The 14,074-nt window shown below is 40.7% G+C and overlaps 1 protein-coding gene across 1 annotated transcript in view; it reads right to left on the bottom strand.

The window, feature by feature from the left end:
- POU6F2 (POU class 6 homeobox 2) overlaps positions 1 to 14,074 on the bottom strand; it is a 295,043-nt gene that overhangs the window by 180,155 nt on the left and 100,814 nt on the right. The window lies entirely within an intron of this gene.

The following is a 14,074-nucleotide window of genomic DNA, read 5'->3' as shown; positions in this document are numbered from 1 at the left end:
CCAGTGTACTTTGGACACTTTGTTATGTATGGCCAGACTTCGAGAATGAAGATTTGGGCAGGGCTCTCCCACGTGCCCTTCCAGCCCGTGCAGTGGATGTTTTAGGTGAGGCACAGCATGTGCAGAACTGGCCCCACTGTTTAAGTCCTGAGGTCCATTTGCCACGGCCAAGCGAGCTTGGACAGTGACAGGGAAGTCCTCGGGACTGTCACAGCACCCGGTACTGACCGGGGCTGACCCTGCTGAGCATCCGAGATCTGACAGGATGGGATGGCAGGGAGGCTTTAACTGCCAGGGGACGGTCCCACTGAGACTCGAACTCAGGTCCTTGGGATTCAGAGTCCAGAGTGCTCTCCTTTACACCACGGGACCGCCCACACTTTGTTATAATAGCTTGGGGTTTGCTTAATGCTGTTCCAGTGACTTTGCTCCTGTTGCCTTAAAAGTCTGTAAAACGACTCCAAGCCAAATTTTTAGTAGGAGATAAGATAAGGGATAGTTACTTTAATGAGCACTCCGGCTCATCCAGGAATACACAGAAGCGCACGTGTGCAAGCTTTGATTTCCATGGCTGTTATAATATAATCTATCCAACCACTACTTTACACATATCCAGTTCCACCTCTGTCGCCTCCCAGTCCCCACCCCTGTTCCACCCTCCCCGGATTTGAGGCTGGGGTTGTTGAGACCCTCTGCCTTCATCATCTCCTCTTCTTCAGCACACAAAGGTCTCCTGGACGCTTTCCAGTGTTCCGGGTCACTCTGCTTCGTGCTTATGTTTTCCTTTGATATTCTCCAGTCTTGTACCTTGAGAAAGAGACTAAACAGTCAGTAGATCTGAGCTGCCTGTACTGGAGCATGGGTAGAGATAGAAAGACCTTATACTTAAGTTGCTAAATATTAACCCACTAAAAATCTACAGCTACTGCTACTATGTTTCTAAAATCTACAAAATATGAAAACCGAAAAATCAAAAACTCCTTCGGCATCACTCCAAAGAGCATCTGAAGAGGCCACAACTCTCCAAATGGTAACAATGAATAAACATCAGCTTGAGAAGTGCAGGTCTGTATTATTTATGAAACTGCAATTCCACTGTAAATAATCCAGCTGTTTAAATAATATGTATCCATATAATTGAGTCTTCTGTATACAAATAAATAAGGCTTTATTGCAATGTCAGAAGTTAACAAACCAGTCAATAAAATCAATACCTCACTTTTTCTTGCTTATATATCTAACTTTTTCTCCACCTTTCCTACATTCTCTGTTCCGGTTACACATTAACACTCTGAAGGATATATAGTTCTTATGATACTGTTCAGTAAATAGTGATCGGAAGAAAAGTCTGAAGAAGCACCGCCTCAGCAATTTAATTATCTGCCTATTTATTGTGTACTTTAACATATATCTGCCTGGTATAAATCAGGGAGAAAGAAAATGTCTTGATCTATACATCAGAGTGCTATAGATTTTTAATGTGAATGATCATACTAAGGTCTAAGTAAATTAGGTTCATATTGATATATTTAGCTAGAAGTTCTCCAGACCTGGATTGCACTACCATATAACCATTGTCAAAACAGCACAGCCAGATCATAACATGGAGCTGCTTATGCCTCTGTGGTTAAGGTAGTGTCAGCATTTCCATTATAACTCACATTTTCCAAATATTTGTAGCTTGGCTGTAAAATTTCCTTTTGCCAGAAACTCAGTGAACCAGAAGTAAGATTCTACAATCTTTACTCAAGAAAGTTTGCCATCCCATTTCAGCTTTTTTTCTGGGTCCTGCCAGATTACAATTCAAGGTCAAAGTTTGTGGCCCTGGTTGCTTTATTTTCTTAATGAATAGAAGATTGGATCCCTTTAAAAATAAATAAAAAAAAAGTATGGAAGGACTGGAAAATAAGGCTTGACTTTGTGATGTGATTAGGTCCCTAACTCAATAATCTCTTGTTTTCAGTACTTTGAAAAAGAATTAAAATTAACAGCAAAGCTGCTGCAATGTAAAAAGTAGCCATGGGGCATATGCACTAAATTTTGTTCCACTAATTACATTTTCTTGTGGGTTTTCATCTGGGATCTAGCACACCTCCTAAACAACATGAAATTGGGAGAGCTCCAAATGAGCCATTCTCGTCTATCAGGAATACAAACATGCCCACAAAAGCTATCTTATTATGTATGCTCTACACAGACTCCTTATTCAAAAATATTTTAACAGATGTCATGCTGGATAAATATAATGGCTCATCCGAGGCCTGGAAACACTTTACACACAGTAGAAACAAATTTGGGCAGCATTTTTCAAATTGAGTTAAGTCCTTAATGCACACCCACAGGCTTACTTAGACTTATAGATACAATATCTGCTTCTTCCTTTCTCCTCAGCCAGCTGAGCACATGATCTGTTATCGACAAAAATTCCCCGTTCTGATGCTGCTCTCTTGGTTCACTGCTGAAATATCCCCTAAATCTGCATTTGGCTTCTGGATGAGATTCCTGTGGAGCACTGGCTGGAGGACAAATGCAAGCCCTTTCTGCAGGGCTCCAGCAGCCTATGGATCACCTGCCGAGAGACACAGGAGCTGCAGGTAGCACAACAGTATCCTCTGAATCCTTTCTTTTTGAAAAATGACCACAGACAGGGCTTGCCCGAAACAGCAGAGTAGCAACACATTTCTACACTTTGTTAACCTCCTCCTGTGAGCAGCCTCACAAAAATAAATGCTAGCATGAAGCAGTGGTGATGCTTTTTTATGCTCCTGGGTAAGACATCCCTGTGCACAGTGAGTGTGTGGTACTACTCTCAGGTCTTGGACAGGTTGTAAGGCTATACAAGGCTTCATAAGACTTTAAATATTTTCTTTTAGTTGATACTCTTGTTTGATAACAAAAATCCAGGCTCTGGCAACTGTACAGATGCAAGTACTCAGTTAATACTGAGTAGTATCTACTGTGAATAGCATGGTAAGTCCTTACATAGAAGTTCCTTACACAGGAGTTCCTTTCTCTCCACAAGTTTCATTTCATGCCATAGAGTAACACTGAGACAAATTGTGGCAGTAAGATACAGTCTTGCTGCTTTATATTAAAGTAGAAGATTTCTTTAAAGCATCTCTACTTTTGCAAAGTTTGAAATCTTAAGCTCTGTGTTCTATGGCAGTGCAGGAGTCCTGACCCTTCAGGGTGGCATAATGGTTGTGTTGTGCCATGTGCTGGAGCCAGAGGTGTCCCAGTGGGCTGTGAGCAGGAATGCTGTGCTTCCTCAGGGAAGTGCTTCCTCAGGGCAGGTGGGGGCTCCAAGTACAGTGCTTGCCTGTAACCCACCTGTAACATGGGGCAGCATGACCAGTGTGCCTCTGGGCACTCAAATAATTCCATGTCACAGCTTCAGGCTGACCCACGATGGGAGACACAGCTCAGGGAGCACAAAAGAAAAGTGGTTTACTCACTGCAAAGGAAAGTGACAACATTTATGACTCCTCTCTAGGTTTTAACCTTCATTCATTTCTTTTTGAAGCACAGAGTTCTAAAGGGTTGGCTCCTCTTTCCTGCTCAGCTTCTCTTTTTACTGTGCTATTTCCTCCTCTTTTATAAGGATCCTTCAACAAAATCCCTGAAACAGTGACTTCAAGGATATTAAAATATGTGGGGCTAATTGCTTACATTTTTAAAGGCAGAGTGGCTCTTGGGGAAAAAAAATCTCAAATGCAGTATATAAGGCAATCTTAAACACACCAATTTTTCTGAGAACAACTTTGTGTTCGGAATAAAAAAGTATTTTGCATTAAAATGGGAAGAGTGGAGGAAATCACAGTAGAAAGTGACAGATCCTGCTACTAACACAAGGGTTTAAAGCACATGAGGGGATCCTGGAGGCTGGAGGCCCTTTACATTTCACCCTCTCATGATAGAACAGAAAGTAGAATTTCCCTGCTAGGAGCAGCTCATCTTCCAAGAGTACTTTCCTACTCCACAAAGACAAATATTTTCAAACACAGTATCATATTCACACTCCACTCTTCTACTTACCAAAGACATAAATACCGAAATATTTCAGAACTATAATATAATGCAATGATTCAGCATAATAACACCCATCAGAAAGGACAACTTAAAAGAAAAGCATTGCATTTTCTGTATGAAACGATATATACTGATCATTGCCTGTGAATGGATCAATCTGGCTCCAGTGGAGCAGCTGCATAAGCATTCAAGACAGCAATAGCTACAAGCTCTGGTGAGATACTTTTCTTCCCAATGTCATCTCATTTTATTCCCCCTGAGCAAGGCCGAAAATCATGCTGAAAAAAAATCCAAAGGCAGCTTTCTGTCCCTGCCCTCAGTCCTGAAAGTCTTGATTTTATTAATAATTCTCAATGGGCTAGCAAATTTCAGTTGTAACACTTTGAGTGCAATTACAATCACCACAAACCCTGGGGTTTATGGGTTTACAGTGTTTGAGGGTTAAAAGACTCTAGGACAAAACAACACATACATAATTTGTACTTTAAAAAAGCGCTTTTTGTTTTAAAATCCTTTTGTCATTTAAATTTTATAAAATGGATGGGAATAATGCAAGTAGTTAAAAGGGTCATTTTCATAACTCTCCTCATTTAATATATTTTTAATAATGTCAATGAAACAGAAGAGTCAAAAATGAGTTTTTGTATTTGGAGGCCAGCTCTCACTGGATTGGACTCATCCAACAACCAAACAGAATTTTCCACCACATTTCTACCCTACACTTTGACACATAACTTGATTCCAAACCAATATTTGAATTCACAAAACTCTCAATTTCTTTAATATGCACCAGTTTGGTGTCACTCTCAAGTGCTACACTTGAAAGTTTCCAAGGGTCATGACAGGAGTGCCACATACCCAGACTTTGTCAGAACCAGGCTTAGTCAGCTCTCAGCCCTCACGTACCACAGGGGGTTTGTTTTGTGGATCCCCAAACTGTTCTGAAGCAGATGTGGAATCATTTATGCAATCTCAGCCTAAGTACAATAGCTTGGTTTTTATGGGTCCCCAAGTGCACAAATCCCTTTCCTATGTCCTCCAGGAAATTCATAGACTGTGGGTCCATTTCATATTTGATAGCTTTTACTGATGATGCAACACAAAACTACAGGGCATTCCTCCTATAGTGCCAATGAGCATTAAAGAATTATCACTCGCTTTTAATAAATGACAAGAAATAGTAATGATGTGGTAATAGTAGTTGACAGCATTATTAGCATGAATCTTTTTCTGCCCCACTTCCCTTGGGGGACAATTTCCCAGAGAGAGCAAAGGCCAGAAGTGAATTCACATCCCAAACTGAGCAGTCACATGCAACCCCCAGACAGGAGTTTTGACAATGACTCATTCATCTGACAGACCTGTAGTCTTCTCCTTCCCACGTGCTACCACAGAGGCAACACCTGGCAAAACATCAGAAATAACAGCTCTAATCTTTCCAGCTAACAAGGGCTGTTTTAAACAGCTCTACAGTCAATTTTGTGTCCAACTCCTATCCTCTACATCTTACACAAGAGCAGTGAACACTGAATAGGGGGATGCACCAAAGCAACCGTCCTGACGAGGACTGTCCTTAGCCCTCTCCCTCATCTGGCAGGACTGTAGCAATGCTCCCAGGTGGATGTTACAGGCTTTTAGACCTCATTGTCATCACAGTAAGTACACCTCAACAGTGCACAATGCCTAGGCACCATTACCATCCCCTAGGCTTGAAAGCTTCCACAGAACTACTTTGCACCCTGTTTTCCCCAAGTCCATTTCTTTGGCATTCCCTACCATGTACAAAGTCAAAACTATTCCAGCCAGTTCCCCTCTGTCACCAGGTAACCATCTGCTTTCACGTGAAGGGCCATCACTGTGTCAAGCTATAACAGAAAACCCAAGACAATCTGTGTGGGAACTCATTGCCTGGCTAACTTCAGAGTCAATGGTTTCAATTATCTCCTTCCCCGTAAGCCATGAATAAAAATAACAACCCCCAACCTTTATTAGAACTAATATGATTAGCAAAGTATTAACTTTTGTAGCTGTCAGTCATTTCAGCAGCAATGATGGTGCTCAGTGAAGACTTTCCAGTCACTTACTTACTATGGTTTAAATTCTTGAAGGACTTTGTTTCATGTGTGAATAGGCAAAACCCCCTGCAACTGTTTTTCCTCTCTTCGAAGTTCTCAGCAAATATTTGGTCAATTGTTTGGTTGTTGTAGTTTGGTTTATTTTTTTTAAAGAGCAAGTCAAGGAGTGGTAGATTTCTTCCCAAATTTACATCCAGCTGGCCAAATTCTGCTCTCTGATATTCAAGCAGTTCAGCTGAATACAGGAGAGTTCCAATGGATCCCTCAAAAAATGAGTCCTGTGAGGGTCTGGTCCTGACATGAGTTATGTTAGGTAGGCATGAGTCAACATCTCTTAGTGTTCAATTTTAAGCCTAAACATGTCTGCTTAATTTCAGTGTAACTGGTCACCCTGCCGACACTTACAGGCATGGGGATAAAGTGACAGTTTAGCCTGGAGAAGAGGAAGCTCAGGGGAGACCTTATCACTCTCTACAACTACCTGAAAGGATGTTGCAGCCAGGTGGGGGTTGGTCTCTTCTCCCAGGCAACCAACAATAGGTCAAGAGGACAGGGGCTTAAGCTCTGCTGGGGAGGTTTAGGCTGGATATCAGGAAGAAGTTCTTTCCAGAGAGAGTAATCAGGCATTGGAATGGCCTGCCCAGGGAGGGGGTGGATTCACCATCCCTGCAGGTTTTTAAAGTGAAACTGGACATGGCACTGAGTGCCATGATCTGGTAATCAAAGTGGGCTTGGATTAAGGGTTGGACTTGGTGATCTCAGAGGTCTCTTCCAACCCAACTGATTCTATGATTCTATGACTCTAAACAAACCCTAAACAGCTGAACTACTAAAGGTGTTAATGGCTCTTTCTGCAGAAAGCATTCATCTTCAGGCATCTACTGATGGGAACGGTTCAAACACATACAACGACTTAAACTTGCAGTATATTGGACCAATTATTTTTATGATCCTGACCCTAAAATTCATTCTTAAGAGATTGTGCTGTGGCAGACAGAACTGCAAATGACTTCAAGCAGCAAACCACACTTCAAGATCTTGTTTTCAAATTTTTGGAGAGGTACAACATAATACAGTTGAAATACCTTTGTACAACACCTTTGGATTTTCATACATTCATTCCAGAGGTGGGAAAGGTTGACACTCTAAGTTTTATACAAAAATTCCTCTTCTCATGGAACATTGCTTGCTTCCAAATAGCACAGCAGTGCAGAGGGTTTTCTGACTTCTGGCACAGAGGACAGCATGGATTGCACCAACAGCAAGCAGAGTTGGTATGTGCAGACACACAAAAGCATGGATTTCTCAGGCTGGCAGCATGAAACACTGAGCTTGGAAATGAACCTGGCAGCAGGCCAGGAGATAAGATCCAGAGCAGCTCTTTGTACTCCAATACACGTGTCTGAATCAATGCTCTCAGTCCAACAGACTCCCTGCAATCCTCCCTGGCACTCTGTTTGTTGACATGTTGCTCAACTCCATGTTGGCCAACACAGTCACATACTCAGAGGGAATCCCTGTGGATTCCCAGGGAAGTTTTCCTGGTTCTGAGCACTAAGCAATCTTTAGGCTTTTCAAGCTCTCCTCTGCTGATCAAAAAAAAAACAAAACAAAAAAAACCAAGAGGATCTAGATTATGTAACACTTGCCTGTCTGGTCAAATTTCAGTTCAGATCCTGAATTAGATAGATCTGATTTACAAAGGGAAATTTATTTCAATAAAAATATTAATTGATTGTCATAGGCTTGACACAGCATGTCAACATCTTCTAATAAAGACCAGGAGGAACATCTGAAAACAGTGCTGCTTGCCAAAGTCCCAGAATATGCTGAACCACTCCCTCTGTGTACCATAGGAGAGATATGAGCCCCACTTCTGACTTAAATATTACTTTAGACATGCTCTCATCACCCTTGGAACACGGAGATTGCCTCTTATAATAAATATATCATGCATTTAAAAGTGTCTTGTTTTTCAGATCTGTACCAGGGATGAGGAGACAATTCAAATGAGACAGAGAAACCACCACTGTTTACAATCAGCCTAACATGAAGATAATGAATGTACTTCCCTATCACTGTTAGTCACAGTGAGAATAACTGGGCAAAGTAACTCCAGTGACTGGTGTTACTAAACTGTGGCAGATTGTATGTACAATCTGTTCTGTGCCATTCTGATCAGAAATTTTGGTGTGATTCCTGTTGCATGGCTGAGCTGGTGGGAATTGGTACCCATGTCCTCTGAAGGCAATAATCCATAGCTACCTTTTCCCCCTCCTTTGTCTTCTTCCCCAAATCTCCCTCAACCACCTCCTTGTCTTGCCAACACGAAGATGAATTCATTGTTTGTGAAGATTTCAGGGATGTTTAATCTTGCAAATCCAGTTGATCACTGAAAACCCATTTCCTGAAAGTCAAAATTCCTCCTCTTGAGTAGTAATGACCCAATTCTAACCATGCTGAGGGAAAGAAAAGAACACACAAACTTAGTTTTGTCTGGCTCTTTAAGAACTGTGTAAATTCCTCATAGACCGCTGGTGGCCCTCAGATTAAGACTCATCCATTTGTCTAATTCCCCAGAGAAGCCAAAGCTTGAATGGGGAAAAAAATAAGCACACACAGCAGATCTATTTCCTTTCTTTTCTCATTCAGAGAGATGTTTCTCCAACCTGTAATCTAGATTAAAAAAACCACCAAACCAAAACAAACACAAAAACAAAAAAAGGAGTTCATAACATTTTTGGAAGTCTAGAAGCTCTGCAGCCAGACACAGTAAAATATGGTTCATATCCAACTTACTGCCTGAGGACTTGGTTTTAGCAACCTGCAACAACAGAAAAGTTCATCTCTCTCCTGCATCTAATTTAGACCAGTAAAAAAAGGAGAAGAAATAAGATGTCCCCCACCCATTTCACTGATGGGGAAACTCAGGCACAGGGAATAGATTGACCATGATCTTGCCCATGATTGACCTGTCCAAGATGATGCAACAAATCCATGTCAGAATTGGAACTGATCTCTCCTCTGCAGCTGTTTTGTGCCTGAACCTGAGCTCAAATGAGAGCAAAAATCAACCACAAAACAACAATAAATGTTACTGGCGGCTGGAAAAGTAGAAAACTACCTTGTGGGAACAAAAAGTTGCTCTTTGAGATAAATGCAAGCATCCCTCCCAAGAAACCGAAGGAATATCAAGCTGTGGGAAGCCAAAACATTCCACACAAATTGATGAGAAACTGCAAACAAGATGATTTTAGGTTTTTCAAAGTAAGTGATATTAAGAGTGTATCCCAAAAGGGCCAAGTGTAGCCTGTAGGGAGGTGCAGCAATCTTTGTAAGTTTTAGAATCCTCCCTGTGTTGCTCCTGTTTTTCCCCTCAGAAGACAGGAGATGCCTCTCTCCTGGAGCCACAGAGCATTGATTGGATTCAGATTCTTTTCCCTCTATCCTCTCTCTCTTATCCAATGAAGTACATGAAGCACTCTGATGAGTGGACAAGATCATTCTGCAGTCATCCAAGGTATTTGTCAAGGGGCTGTATTTAAATATGCATTCTTTGCAACAAAGGAGTAAAACTCTGAAAGGTTTCTAGAAAATTAAATGCAGCTATAAATTAATTCCTGTAATTACTATTCATTAATATTTAATATATTTATATAAAGGATAAATCTCTTCAATTCCCTCAGCATCCTGCATTTAATAATGTGGAAGCAGCTTATCTCCTTCCTGTTGCTGAGACTGGATTTGTAATAACTAGTAATGTTAAATGTATTTTTTTAAATCAATAATAAATAAATACATAAACACTTCCCTCCAGAATGCTCCTGATGTTATTCACAAAATTAAAAAAAAAAAAACAACTACAGAATGCCAAGGGACTTCATAACCATTTCATTACTACCCTCCTAATTGTATGTGGTGGAACTGCATAATCAGTTTATTGAAATTGAAATCTTTGGAACTGGTTCTCCCTACAGACAGTAACAATAAGCATCCTGTGCAATAACACAGTACTTAATGTAATATAAACATTATATGCAGCAAGCTTTAAACATCCCTTGGCTTCACCTGCTGGAATTGGCCATTTTTAACACTCTTGTGTTCTGCCTCTGCAGTGAATCAAATATCTAATTTACACACTGCAAAATACAATATTCCCATATTACAATAAATAAAGGAAGATACCTTCAGAAAACAGGCACGCACTCACAATTGGTATAAGGATAAGCAAGACTACATTTAATAAAGTGTAAATAAAGCAGACCCTTCTAGCAAATCTGAATGGATTTTGATGCACAATATGAAAGAAATCGCTTCTGCTTCCCACTGTGTCCCTGTGCCTCTGCAAATAACTAGACTGAGACTCCACAGTCTGAATCCAACTTACTCCTACTTAGCAAGGGCACTTTAGCCTTGTGAGTAGGTCCATTCATACAAACAAAAGTATTTTAATCAAGTGTATACCCAGATATCAATATAATTGCTCTCTAAAGAAAGAGGTTTATATTTCAGTTTGCAGGCAGCAAGTAACAGCAAGACTAAGAAACATCCACCTGCACGTTCTCAACAACATTATGTCAACAAAAAGAATTCAAAACCATGAAAAAAGTTGTGCCTTTACCTGATCTCATTTTCAACAGCAAATTAAAATTAAAAAAACTGACATTCTATTATTATTTTACTGTTATTAATAGTATTTCAAAGTTTTTGGTCCTCTTTAAAGATCAGGAAAAGGGTTTTCTGGGGAAAAATGGCTTGATGGGTTTTGGTAAGGTCTTTTTTTCAGGGGTTTCTAACAGCATATTTAGAAAAGCCTTTACCAAACAGGTGTTCAATACTTCAATTAAAGAGGACTAGCTGGTCCCACTAATACTTCCAACAAAAAAATAAAAAAAAAGAAGCAGAAATAGAAGAACATCCTGAAATAAATTCTAATATTAAAAAAGTAGTGGAAAAAGTTTCTTCTCTATAGTTCTGTCATCCTGTGCCAACACTGGCATGTGAACATCTTCAAATGCCACCCTTAGTTATCTCATCTTCATAAAGTTTTATAAAGCACTGAAAAGAAAATTAAGATTAGGGCTACGAGATACTGGGACTGTCCAGTTCTCCTGCAGCCTTCCCCTCGAGTCAACATTGATGGTGCATATCAGTGGGGTGTCACAACCTGTGCTCTGCTTCAGGGCAGGGGACTTCACAGTCAAGCACAGCATTTTGTGACACTATTTTTTAAACTTTTTAAGAACATACCAGCTTTTTAAAGCTGTGCAAGGCATCAAACAGGCTCTCTGGAGCCACCTCCATGCTCAAACAAAGCCTCACAACAGGGATGGACACCACACCACAGCCAAAGAATGTGTCTGGTTAGTGTCCTAAGAACTGCAATGACAGAAGGAGTCGAAGATGATTCCAAACACAGGGGGTCCAATCCTCTCTCAGTACTTTCTGGTGCCAGCATAAGCCATGAGATATGGCACTATCATTTTGAGAGGAACAGGAGGAAACAGACTTGATGAGCATAAGTGACTGCAGAGAGCATGAGATGACCCAAGGTCTTGCCCATGGGGTGCTACTTGGATTGCTTAAACTTCAGTCTGGCAAAGCACTGGAAACACATAAGCCTTCCAGTGACACGAGAGCTTGGCAAGGCAAATGGAAAGACTCCCATTGATCTGAAAGATGGTTGCTGGACAAGGACCATTTGGCTGCATGTGAAGTACTGGTTCATCAAAAAGATTGACCTGTCACCTTTAAAACAGCATTAGAAATGTAAAGATAAGGGGAAAATGCAGTCTGCCAGATGTAACTACACTTTCTCTTCACTGGGGCCATCCTCAGCTAAAAGGGGAGCTGTGGGGAAGCACTGCACATTTGCACCAGCTGAAAGCCCTCTCCAAATAATCTCAGAAAGAAGAAAGGCAAAATGGATGTGACAGTCAAAATGTCACAAGCAAAACAATAATATTAATGCAATCTTAATGCAAAAGGAATGCAGTTTATTTTGTTACTCAATACTGGCCTTCCTGAATATAGCTCAAACCTCTGGAAGTAGGCTGAATGCTTTTAACAAGTTTTATTTTATTCAATAAATGTTTTATTCATTTCAATAATTTTGGGAAATAACTTACTGTACTACACACGTGTGTGTGTAGATTTATATATATATTTACCCCCTTTTCTTCTTTTTGAGCAAAACTGTCCTCAGATCACCTCACACAAATGCAAGCAGGCTGTTGCCTAACACAGGTAGAAATACAATTTCCCTCTCTCCTCCCTTAGTGTTAGTTTATGCTTCAGCAACATTCTGAATTGTAAAGAATTACAACAGAAGTATTTCTCTAAAAGTCAGTCCCCTCCACTGCCTCATCTTTAAGCAAAATTTTGCATCTGCAGTTTGCAGTAGTTACACATACCTAGTAGTAAAAGTAACTTAAAGTACTCAAACTACATCAGTAGTTTGTTTTTATACACCTATTTACATTCTGTAAATCACTCACTCCAAGAACGTGAAACATTTGCAGGATCAAAGCAGGTTCAAGAAATTAATTGAAGAGGGAGTTGCTGTTATATTAATTGAATGGGTTTTTTTCTACCACATGACAAATAAGGAATAGGCCTGAGTAGCAACTCTCTCTCCTTACTTTGGTGTATCCAGCATTTTCCACCCCACCTCTTAAAATCTGATGCTACAATATATCTGTATCTGGGATGGTAAGAGAAAAGGTTTTCAGAATTGCACCACAAATCAATTGCATTTTCAATATACATGTTCTGGATGGATGAGATGCAGAGGAAGAGTATTTAGGACCAGGGGGATCGCATCTATCACTAACATAAAGAGGTGAAATGTGCGTGGGTTAATCTTGCCATGGCATGGAAAGCCTGTAAAAAAATGAAACTCCCATCAAAAAACATTGCATTCTCCCCTGGATATTTGCCATTGAAAAATTAGCATTTAGTGTTACATGCAGCTTTCGGGAGAGCACCTGCAATGTCTTTGTGCAGGTCAGTGATCCACCCTGAGCCAGCACGGACTCAGAGCTGGGGCCAACAAGGAGCCACAGCCCTGCTTTAGGGGCAGGATCAATCGTGTCCTCAGCTGCAGATGGAAGCACAGAGACCTGAGCCTGGAAAGGAAGGTCTTTGATCTTTTTGCTATGAAACAAAGAGGCAGTTGGCCCAGATTGTAAGATAACTCCTGCTGAGGAGTGCCAGCTTGCCATGGAAGCAGCCACAGGGGTAAATCACCCCAAAGGATTGTATGTGTGTCTGTTAGGAGCAAATCAAATCGGAGCCCAATACAAGGAGGCAAGAGCTTCTCTTCAGTTCCTCTTATCCCAGGAGCACACTGAGGCAGGTAGAAATGCTTTCTGACTCACCACAAATTCAGTAAATGGGACTCCCAAGGGAAGCTTGAACTAGATTGGGTTTGGAGCTTGGCAGCAGAGCTGCTAAATAGAACCAACAGCATGCTTTAAATAAAAGCAGTGGTGTGTTAAAAATCCCTGTGCAAAGCCCGTTTACCTGTCTGATTTCTTCATGTTTCTTTCTCTTCCATTCCCTCCCCACCCCCCAAATAATAAAAAAACCAGTAAGAGGTAGAAGGCAAACCTGAGATTCTGCCAGACTCTAAGAGCTTATGAAACATACAGGAGTTCTGTGGCTCCTTCTTTGGACTGTCATATGGTAACTTTCTAGCAGGGCTTGGTCAAGCCCTGTGCTAGCACAGAACTGGGTCTTTACTGATGGATTTGTACTTAAAAAAGGTAACTAGCAGGGAAGGCAGGTTCTTATTATTCATAAGACTCTAAGAAGATTTTAAGTGAGAATATAAGAGCAAACAGGTCCTTCCCATTACTCCCATGCTTGAACTTGTTTTCAGTCAGGCCAGTGAGAGAAGTTCCAACAGACATCACTAGGAACCATATCAAACCTCACATCTTATAAATTCAAAAGCATACTTGATTTGA

This window comes from Pithys albifrons, chromosome 7 (assembly GCF_047495875.1).
Source record: "Pithys albifrons albifrons isolate INPA30051 chromosome 7, PitAlb_v1, whole genome shotgun sequence".
Classification (NCBI taxonomy): Eukaryota; Metazoa; Chordata; class Aves; order Passeriformes; family Thamnophilidae; genus Pithys; species Pithys albifrons.
The sequence above is the reverse complement of the archived record's forward strand: the minus strand, read 5'-3'. Positions and strand labels throughout refer to the sequence as shown.